Source organism: Lycium barbarum, chromosome 8 (genome assembly GCF_019175385.1).
Source record: "Lycium barbarum isolate Lr01 chromosome 8, ASM1917538v2, whole genome shotgun sequence".
In the NCBI taxonomy this organism is placed as follows: domain Eukaryota; kingdom Viridiplantae; phylum Streptophyta; class Magnoliopsida; order Solanales; family Solanaceae; genus Lycium; species Lycium barbarum.
The window spans coordinates 31,533,847-31,545,426 of record NC_083344.1 but is presented as its reverse complement, the minus strand read 5'-3'; the positions used below and the strand labels follow the sequence as shown (position 1 = coordinate 31,545,426).

Sequence of the window (11,580 nt, the reverse complement as noted above, 5' to 3'; positions counted from 1 at the left end):
AGTAGTATAAACAAAGGAAGTGCTGCCTAATTTTCTCTAGAAATAGTAGTGCGTTCTTACGGTTGATTGTCTAATGTTAGTACGGATCCTATTTTGAAGGTAGAGGCGTGACATCGAAGGGGGAAAAAAGCGAACGCTAGATTGCTTAAACGAAAAGGGTATGTAAGGCTAGTCCCTTATTTATAAGGCATGAATCCCATGATATGATATTCCTTCCTTCTTTATAATTTTTCCTACGTATCGAAAACTATGAGTCTACGATTATAAAGAGCATCACAAGATAAAGAAAAGAGACACGTTACGAGTATGACGATGTTGATAATGAATCTAAGTCTAGAAGTCATAAATCTCATGATATGATATTCCTACGAAGTTAATGATCCTTATGTGATTCCTATGATAGTATTTTTCTTACCTCTCCATGACTTTCCTACTTTTCGAAAAACTAAGAGCCTATGTTCATGAATAGCCATATGGGATAAGATAAGAGGCATGTTACGAATGCGGTAATGACGATGATGAGTCTAAGTATAAAGATACTAAGGCCTACAGTATCATAGTTCTACAAGGCTAATTATCCACATTACGATCCATCGATATTGTTCATTGACTACACTCACCTTATATGCTAATTCCTTCAAGGTGAGGCATAATGCTTATAAATGCTCCATAATGGACTCGGGGGTTCTCGACCTTATGTCACCCCGACATTGTTATAGATTTCCCATAAGCCTTAATGCATATTCTATGACCAATGTTCCGCAGAGTTATGAGTCTATGTTCTTAGAGGATTTCATATGGGATAAAGGTAAGAGATATGCTATATAAACGATAGTGGTAATGTTTTGCTTAAGCCTAAAGGTTATAAAGACTATCATACGATAATTACATGAAATTCATGCTACGAATACGATGTGACTTTCATAAATTGTCTTTAAATTTAAATATGTGCATTAATGAAAGGTTACAATAAGCTTATGAGATGTATACGATGACAATGATGATGATGAGATATATTCATCCTTGTGTGATGCATGTGACATGGTCGAGCCGCTATGTGGCCGAATATGGAAGATATGTATGTGATACTGTCGAGCCACTACGTGGCCGAATACGGATACTATCGAGCCACCATGTGGCCGAATACGGATATTGTCGAGCCCTAAGTGGATGAATACGGATAACATTTTATGTGTACGAGTAGATACAGTATTATGATGTTGAATTATATGACGTGATGAAGTATACGCTGTGATGATTCATGTACGACAGTTATGTATATGTGGTGTATGTATGTAATGAATTCATCCTTAAAGGTCGCGAAGGTTTTTCCTTCACCTCATGACTTATGATTCTCTATCATGTTTGTTTCATTCATGCCTTACATACTCAGTACAATATTCGTACTGACGTCCGTTTTCTTTGGACGCTGTGTTCATGCCCACAGGTAGACAGGGAGACGGCGCAGACCTATAGGAGCTAACAGTAGATTTCCAGGAGCACTCCATTATTCCGGAGGTGCAGAAATGGATGAAATTCATGAAATATGTGTGTGTAGGGATGTGGCCAAATAGGGGTTGAATTGGTGAGATGTGATGAATTGATTTTTTTATTTAGCATTTTTGATTGTTGTTGTGTTGTGGATTCTATGATGTTAAATGAAGATTTAATGGTTTGAAATGAAGTTGTAATCGTTTGTGGATTATGGGAGAAGTTAATGTGATATTAGTATGGTTCCTTATAATTATAAGAATAGATTTGCTAATGTGTAGGTTGTAAATATAATTCATGAATTTGAAGGTGAGACATGTGTTTGGAAGATTGTAAGTTGGGTTGTTGTAATTGAATTTGAAAGAATGAAATGTGTTGTTATTATTCTTGTTGAATTTGGAAGGTTTCGGGCGAAGTAAAGTGTTGATTGGGTTTTTTGGAACATTATGTGAATGGTTCGAAGTATTCTTGAATCATGTTAGAATGATCTCACACTTGAATATGGATCATTGGTATTGGCTTGATTATATGTGATTGAATTGAATATAAATGAAATGTCGTTGAATTGTGTGACGAAGGTTGTTAATGTTAGAATATATTTTGAAATAGTTGTTGATGTTGGAGATGTGATTGTTGATATTGTCGTTGATAATTTGGCCGAGTTGAATTCTCGGATTGTTGTTGATAAAATTGGCCGAGTAAGATTCTCGGAGATGGTGTATTTACAGGGGAAATGCTGCTGAAATTTCGGCAGATTATAAACGAATTCATTTAAAGACTAAGACAAGTATATGTCGATGAGTCTAATGATTATGTCAATTCTCTTGAATGTAGACTAGCAAGTTTGGATGAATAAGCGTAGCTAATTGGACGTGGGACAGGTATGTAAGGCTTACCCTTTTCTTTCTTTTGGCATGATCTTTATGAAACGAGCAAATGACGCATATGTATGATTTCAAAGAAACTCCTATTCTTAGAGCTACTAGGATGGCTAATATTCTTGACTACCATAAGCTGTTTCATATGGTTTTGATGCGTATCTATGATGTCTGAAGTTCTGTTTGATATGTTTCCGAATGGCATTCGAAAGATAATTGATATGACTAATTTTGATCTTCAAATGCTAGCACGTTCCATTATTCCATTGAGTCTTTGATATATTTTGAGGTGTAGATATGATTCCAAAAGCTATATTTGATTTGATCCATAACGATATCCGAAAGGTACTTGATATGATTGTTGCTTTTATTTTCCAAAAATGGCTTCTGAAACATTCGTAGAAGGTTCTGTACTTCAAACGCTCATAACTTTCTTATACTAAGTCGGATTGACCCGAAACTTGTTTCTGAGCCTTCAGGTGTCGGTAAGTATGCTTATCTATCGAGTCTTGATTTATATACATATAGTTTCTCACTACTCTGCTCGTGCATGCCTCAATATGTCTTTCACCGAGTCCCGGGCCAGGTATGTTATCGTGCGCACTCCACTGCACTGTTCACCGAGTCCCTCACTAGAGGGCCGGGTACGGTATATGTATATGATGAGATGATGATATGTCATGGTGGCCAGGAGAGCATATTATGATTTGATTCACCGAGTCCCTCACTAGAGGGCCGGGTACGGTATGTATATGATATATGATGTTCACATGCATGATTCTATCCACCGAGTCCCTTAACGGGCCGGGTACGACATGATTTCATTCACCGAGTCCCTCACTAGAGGGCCGGGTACGGTATATATATATGTATATGTATATGCATGCATGATGATATGAAAGTATGATGACATGATTTTATCTACCGAGTCCCATAACGGGCCGGGTACGCTATGTGATAATGATATGCATGATCGATGTTCTAAAGGCAAGAGTTTTGATATTCTTGATATTGTATATGTTTCTGCACCCCTTATATCAGTTATGATTCTTTTACTGTGATTCTTGCCTTACATGCTCAGTACATTTTCCGTACTAACCCCCTTTCTTCGGGGGCTGCATTTCATGCCGCGCAGGTACACCCAGATGAGTAGAAGTCATTACAGAAGATGTTCCAGCGGAGTTGGCAAGCTCCATTTGCCCTGGAGTGTTTCCGAGTCAGAGTATATGTGCTATGATTTCTGATTGATGTTAGAGACTTTGCAGACAGAGTCGTGGGTATAGGATGTCGGTTTTGTAAGCGGCTCTATCATCCGATGTGTCATTCTGTGTTATGATATAAATTTTATATGATTACAGATTTTGTTTGATTTGAGAACGATGAAAAAGAAAGTTTCTGAAAGCTTTGTTATGTATGTCATTCTTATTTGATTTAAGAGTTCAAAGAGATTGTGTATGTAATAAGAGTTAGCGAGTTTGCTCGGCTCCGAATATGGGGTCGGGTGCCCATCACACCCTAGCAAGGTTAGGGTGTGACACCAACAATTACAACTCAAGTTAATTTACTATTCAAAATATCATCAAACCCACATTTGAACCTTCTCTTCCTCTTCCTTTCTTCAATCAAGTTGTTTACAACCAATTATTCTCAATAATACAAAGATAGACATGAAATTTTATCACTTAAGGACAAGACTTGGATCAAATTATTCCATTAGGGAGTAATCCTGTCACGACCCGACTAGGGGCCATGACGGGTACCCGGGGCTAACCATCGAGCACCACTCATTCTACTACTTATCATACTCATTAAGCGTTCATTCATCAAATTCATACTCAAATCATAGGAAAATCATTTTTTATTTCGAAACATAATTACCTTTATATACATAAGCCCTTCGGCTATCAAAATAATACACACATATATATACACGTGGGAAATCGTGAGATCATACTACCCACACATACATATCTACGAGCCTCTACTAGAATACTAGACATATGGACGGGGCAGGGCCCCGTCGTGCCCAAAACATATATGTACACTAAACAGTAAATCAATGGCACCTCCGAAATAATGCAGTGCTCTCAAAAGTCCGCTTATTGGCTTCTATAAATCTGGGTCGCCTCCCTGTCTGCCAGTGGGCATAAACACAGCGTCCAAAGAAAACGGATATCAGTACGAATATTGTACTGAGTATGTAAGGCATGAATGAAATGAACATAATGGAGAAATCATAAGACATAAGATGAAGATATAACCTGCACAACTATTAAGGGTGGATACCTTTCATGCCTATATCGTATATAACCATAGTACATGTATCATCATAGCGCATATATCGTCGTATCATATATGTATATCACAGTACCGTATCTGCTCATACATATTAAACATTATCCATATTTGGTCACGCATTCGCTCGACAATATCACATACATGTCCTCCGGGCTTTTCATATATTTAAATACATAGTAGTATCGTGCCCGATCATATAGGTTCGGTGTCTTACATGCCTAGCTATAATAAAGCTTGGTGTTATATGTGCCTGGCCCTACCAAGGCTCAGTGTTGTCCGTGCCTGGCCCTACCAAGGCTCAGTGATATCCGTGCCTGGCCCTACCAAGGCTCAGTGTTATCCGTGCCTGGCCTTACCAAGGCTCAGTGATATCCGTGCCTAGCCCTACCAAGGCTCAGTGTTATCCCTGCCTGGCCCTACCAAGGCTCAGTGTTGTCCGTATCTAACTGCAGTGGTGCGCATGCATCATCATATATATATATATATATATATGTATTCCACCCGGCCATATAAGCTCGAGGTTTCAGAATAGCTATACATAGGCACATATACATATAAGCCCATAAATATCTTTAGCATCATCACTATTATCATCGTCATCATTATCGTCATCACTATCAACATCGTCATCGTTATCATCACATATATCTCATAAGCTTATCATAACCTTTCATAGGGCATGCATTTGAATTTAAAGTCAATCTATGAAAATCATATCATATTCGTAGCATGAACTTCGTAAAAATATCGCATGATAGACTTTATAATCTTTAAACTCAGGCTCATCATTACCATCATCGTATATATGGCGTATCTCTTACCTTTATCTCATATGGAACCACCTATGAACATAGACTCGTAACTTTTCGGAACATTGGTCATAGGTCATGCATTAGAGCTTATAGACTATCTATAACGATGTCGGGGTGACATAAGGTCGAGAACCCCCGATTACATTATGGAGTAATCATATTCATCATATCTCACCTTGAAGGAACTAACATTTTATGGTGAGTGTACACCATGAACAACATCAAGAGATCGTAAGTAGGATGTTTATCTTCATAGACATCATATCTTGCTTTAGAATCTCTAGGCTTAAACTTACCATCATTATTTTCGTATTCATGACATATTTCTCATCTTTATCTCATAAGAAGCTCTTTATCAATATTGTCTCATAGTTCTCGGAATGTAAGAAAGTCATGGAGAGGTAGGGAACTAATATCATAGGAATCATATAAGGATCATTAGCTTCGTAGGAATATCGTATCATGAGCTTTAGGACTTCTAGACTTAGTTTCATCATTGGTATTGTCATGCTCGTAACGCATCTCTTTTCTTTATCTCGTATGAAGATCTTTATACTCATAGATTCATAATTCCCGATATATAGGAAAATCATGGAAAGATAGGAGGATTCATACCATAAGAGTCATGCCTTAGAATGAAAGTACTAGCCTTACATACCTGTTCCGTTTAACAATTCCATCGCTTGATTTTTCTCCTTCAATGCTCACGTTTCTACCTTCAAGAGAATTCGTATTAATGTTAGCTAATCGATTATATGAACGTGCTTACTAAATAACATGGAAATACCATAAAACATACCTTTGATAGTGTAGAAATAAGCATTGAGTTGAAATACTTCTCAATACCTTAAATAACATGGAAATACCATAAAACTTACCTTTGATAGTGTATAAATAAGCATTGAGTTGAAATACTTCTCTTGCACCAAAACCCTACTTCACTTCCATTGATATTCCTTGGCTTGGATGAACTTTAATGTGTTTCTCACACTTAGTTTTGTTGATTTGATTAAGTTGATAATCAATTTCTCATGAGTTTTTGTATATGGAGTGTGTGGAAGGTTCTAGAGAATTCTTGAGTTGTGGAGAATGAAAATGAAATGAAAATACTGAACTTGGGGTCCTTTATTTAAAACTTATAAATCAGTCCCGTCATAATTATACGGACACTTATACGGTCCGTATAAATTTATACGGTCCGTATAAGTGACCATGAAATCACCCTGTCAAATTCTCGCTTCTGTTTCGTTATACGGCACGTTATACGAGCCGTATAATTTTATACGATCCGTATAAGTGATCGTAAAATGACTTCTTCAACATCTTGCCTCTGTGACGGGCCATATAACTTTATACGGTCCGTATAAGTGACCATATAATCTCACCATTGAGGGACTTCACTGTGAAAATTCTGTGGACCAATATATGGACCGTATAGCATTTTACAGATCGTATATTCGACCGTATAACTCATCTTCTCTCTGATCTTGTTCTTGTCACTTGGTTTGATCTCCAATCCTTATGGAACCTTCTTGATACTTGTTTAACAGTTCATTACAAATCTAAGGGACATTATAACTCTTCTCCACAACATCATTAAGCCATCATTAATTCGATACTAATAATTCTTGCCCGACACATAGCATATGCTTTGCCTTCCTTAACATCTTCCGTCTCCTACTTCACATGTCTTGGAAATCTCATTTAGAATCATCAAATGTTATTTATTTCTTATTAAAACACCGTATACGTCGTGTCCTTCGTCGGTCTATTCAATATGCATGAACGGAAAATTTTCTGAGGTGTAACATTCTTCCCCCTTTGGGAACATTCGTCCTCGAATGTTAAACTATCCGGGATTCTACGAAAATTTCGCCATATATTTTCCTTCAACTGACCCAGAGTATCATGACCACACTATTCTTGCTTACCTCTTACTCCTTTTTTTAAGTACCCACTTGGTTTCATTGGCGACGTACAATTACTTGCAAGTTACATAATCGTTCTTGCGTGATTCGTGTACATACATATCTATACATATACAAGTATCCACATCCGTATCCGTATTCATAATCGTACTCATTTACATAACATATCCGACCACGAAGGTTCGGTGCTTCGCGTACCCGACCATGGCTAGGCTCGGTGATTATATATACCTAAACTCTTTTTTCTATCTGTAGTAACTTATATCGTCATGCTCTCTTCCTTCCTTTATTTTTCCCTTGATTATCATATCTTATATTATACTATAGATGTTACATCCCGTATTTTCATGCATTGGAAGGCGTGCGAGTTAAATGACATTAGTAACGGAAATGAGATTATCCACCAAGTTTATGGGTGATTAGAGTGATGGTACATATACGTTGGAAATATTAGAAGTTAAACAAATCGAAGAAAATAAGTTTCGTTGAGGTTTGAAATTTATTTGAATGAAATACGATCCAAGCTATAATACCCTATATTTTTGGACTAGAGAAATTGGACCGTCCAACATGAGCAAATTTACCCGAGCCCGGAGGATATGGTCATATTCAAGCATGAAAATTTAGAACTCGGTGTACAAAAAATAAAATGAAGTCCCGAAATGATTTGAGATGGAAGAGTATGACGACGATGGTTGAAAATAATATTTTATGTGGTGCAAACAAGGATATGGGCTAGTGCTATATCACATGAATATAATAATGAGCATATGAAGTATTAAAAATAGGTACCATTCAAGTGAGTTGAGACCAAAAAATTAATTATGCGTATAATTGATTAAACGTGGGGTTTGTATTGAAAATAAATAAAGTAATGAAATTATTGGATAACTTTCACCTGGATAGGTGACAAGTAGGTGACATGTGTCCATGCATAACATAAGTGGTGGCACAATTTAATACTTAATTACAAGTTATGGGCCATAGACCCACACGTGTATGGAGAAGGACTAGTTATGTCCTATTTTATTGTTGGCTTTAAATGACATCTGAAGTATGTATATGTATTTTTAGCTACAGCAACATGTTTTCACTTCTTTGAGAGTTAATAACGTGTAACCTTGCAAACAAACAAAAACAAGAGTGTTTTCTTTGTTCCAAGGAAGAAGAACGTAATCTTCCTCAAAGAACAACGTACGGATTTTGGTCTCATTGTCTCTACTTCAATTTCACTGTTCCGTTTTGTCGCGTTGTTTAACCCGGGCTTTCTTCATAACGAAGTAAGGTGGATCTGGATTAAATCTTGGCATATAAGGTAAGAAATCTTCTCTCCTAGATGTATTTGAGTTATCCGGGTCGTATCTACGTTGCTAGATGAAAGAATTACGAAAACTATATTGGAAATCGGATAAATTGTTATTGTTATCATGTGGGCTGTTTGGTGGTTGTTATAAATTGTTTTGTGGGCTGGAATATCGTGGGATTGACTGTAGTTGTTGTTATATTTTTTTTTGTTATACTATGTATATACGGAAATAAAGAAGTGTATACAAGCATCGATATAGGAATTTATATTGGGCTGTTTTGAAAGTGATTTAAGAATGGATTTGATTCTATTTGGATATGTATTTATTGATATTGTTGTTGGTATGGTGATTGATATTTTGGCTAAGTTGGAATCACGAGGATTATTATGTTTTAGGGAAGATGTTGCCCGAATATCGTTAGATTTCTAAGTAATTAAGGGTTGGTTTGAAAGAGTATCCTAATTTAATTATTGGCATATTTGGTATTATTTATAGATTGGTGAAGTCCAAGACCTAAGTTATGGTTAACTTGAGAAGCGACAAGGTATGTAAAGCTATCCCTTTTCTTCTTTTGGCATGTCCTAGGTATACTAGGTTGAGATTTGAGCCTCGGGGACAACTCTGTTCATGAAAATCCGAGTTTGATTTTGAGTACTATTCATTCACTGTAATTGAACTATGATTCTTATGTTTTGTTGGCAAAATGGCCAAACATTCGTAACTTTCTCAAACGTAATCGGATCGCCTTGAAACTTTCATGGATGACTCCATAGAGCCTAATATTTGTGGTTTTATGTCCGCCACATCGAGTTGACTCGAGGTGGGCCCACTAGCCCCGAGACTTCCTTCTTTGTCCTATCCGACTTACTTTGGTAAAATGTTAAAAAGGAACTTTTGTTTATGATTCTGGCTATAAAAAAATGATATTTTAGTGGCTTCGTTTGATTTGATCCATAAGTTATTTGAAAGCTCCCCAATGTGAATGATACCAAATTTTCAGAAAAAGGCTTATGAAGTATATTTTCGAAAGTTTGTAAATTTAAAGGCTTATATCTTTTGTATTCTACTTCCGACAGACTCGATACTTACTTTGGACCTTCTGATCTCAAAATATATGTATACGTACTTATTTGTCGAGTCTGGGAATTTAATTATGTATATGCATATGATTTCCGCACTACTCTGCTCGTGCCTGCTATTATGACATCGTTCGCCGGTTCCCGGGCCGGTTTTGTGATCGTGCGCACTATGATATATTCGGCCGTATGCTGTGTTACGGTTCCCGAGACCTCGCCATAGGGCCGGGTACCGTTTATGGAGTTATGCTGTGATATGATTTGATAATGTGATATGTTATGTTCGGAGATGTACGGAGATTTGAAACCTTCTGGAGTTATGCTGTGTGTGGCACCAGCGTCGGAGTGGTGACCACGTTCCTTAGCCTTATGCATGATTTTTACTTGCATGATATATATATATATATATACATATGCTTTCAGCACAGACTCTGATGTACTGATTCGGTAACGTCTCTCGTTACTTTTTTTATGTCAGTTATGGTTTGTATTTCTGTACTCTATGCTTTACATACTCAGTACATCTTTCGTACTGACCCCCTTTCTTCGGGGGCTGCGTTTCATGCCCGTAGGTACCGAGGTTCGTGATCTGCCAGTGTAGGCCACACATTCTGCTACTACAGAGTGCTCCATTTTGATTCGGAGCCCACACTTTGGTATATGCCCTTTTTGTCATACATATGCTTCTGTATATTTGACTATTTGGGGTACGACGGGGCCCTGTCCCGTCATATGATTCCGATATGGTTTGTAGAGGCCTGTAGTCATATATGTGGGTCATGGGTCACGTGTGTGTTTGTTTGTGCATGATCTGCGTTTTAGTGCAGTTCCGTTTGCTAGTATGTCCAAAACGGCCCATTTGTCTGCAAACGTATATGTATCTGGCAATGTACATTCCGCCAACCTATCAGATTTGGATACAGCCAAAATGGCCTGTATATTTGTATATGTGCATATGTACGGCGATGTATATTCCGCCGACCCTTTTGACTTGATATGATATTCTGTATACGCGACCGCTTAAGATATTATTTATTTTCAGTTTTGTTTAAAATGATGAATAAGCAATCTGAGTTAAGCTATAATATGACGATTTGGGTTGTATGTCCGTTTGGGTGTCCAAGTAGGGCACCAGTCGCGGCCCACGGGGCTGGGTCGTGACAATAGAAAACCTTAGGTCCCTTTCTTAATTGTCGCTTATAAATCGCAATATCATTAACTACGACATTACCATTAGTGCCTTTGCCTCTATTCTAGTATAACATCGCCATCCTTTACAATACCCCTTGAGTTATTTTCTCTCAATGTCATGTGGTTCAAGGTCTTCGCGAATGATTTCTCGTACAGTCTCAGATGCCTGCTCAATTCGTGTTCATTTATTTACTAGTCATTAGACTCATTTCTGCGTAACCCTCACTCTTTGCTTTAGAGTCTGTATCTGTCACACCTTAGGGTTCATCATTTCAATCTCTACACTTGTATTCTCTTTACTTGCTACCCCCCTTTAAGGGTTTTACTTGTACCATTCTCAAATACGTTGCCTCACCTTCAAATCATGAATTCAGATATCCCTTACTATACTACATCTTATTCATGTCGTTTCCCATAATTTATAGCTACGATAATTCATGTGTAAAGTCTTAACATACTTATCTGTCAGTTTTGTAATCAAGTAATACAACCAACATAGTAATCCGAACAAGAATGTATTTTAGTTAGCTCATCTGATAGTTATGAGTCAATGTCTAAATCTGCTCCAATTAACAACATTTTTCCCCATAGGGATTCTC

The 11,580-nt window shown here is 37.3% G+C and overlaps 1 long non-coding RNA gene across 1 annotated transcript; it reads left to right on the top strand.

The window, feature by feature from the left end:
* The first annotated feature begins 8,363 nt into the window (after positions 1 to 8,363).
* On the top strand, positions 8,364 to 10,800 carry LOC132605044 (uncharacterized). The gene is made up of 3 exons (XR_009568985.1): positions 8,364 to 8,722; positions 9,210 to 9,258; positions 10,363 to 10,800. It is a non-coding gene; the product is annotated as an uncharacterized LOC132605044 (long non-coding RNA).
* Positions 10,801 to 11,580: the final 780 nt, after the last annotated feature.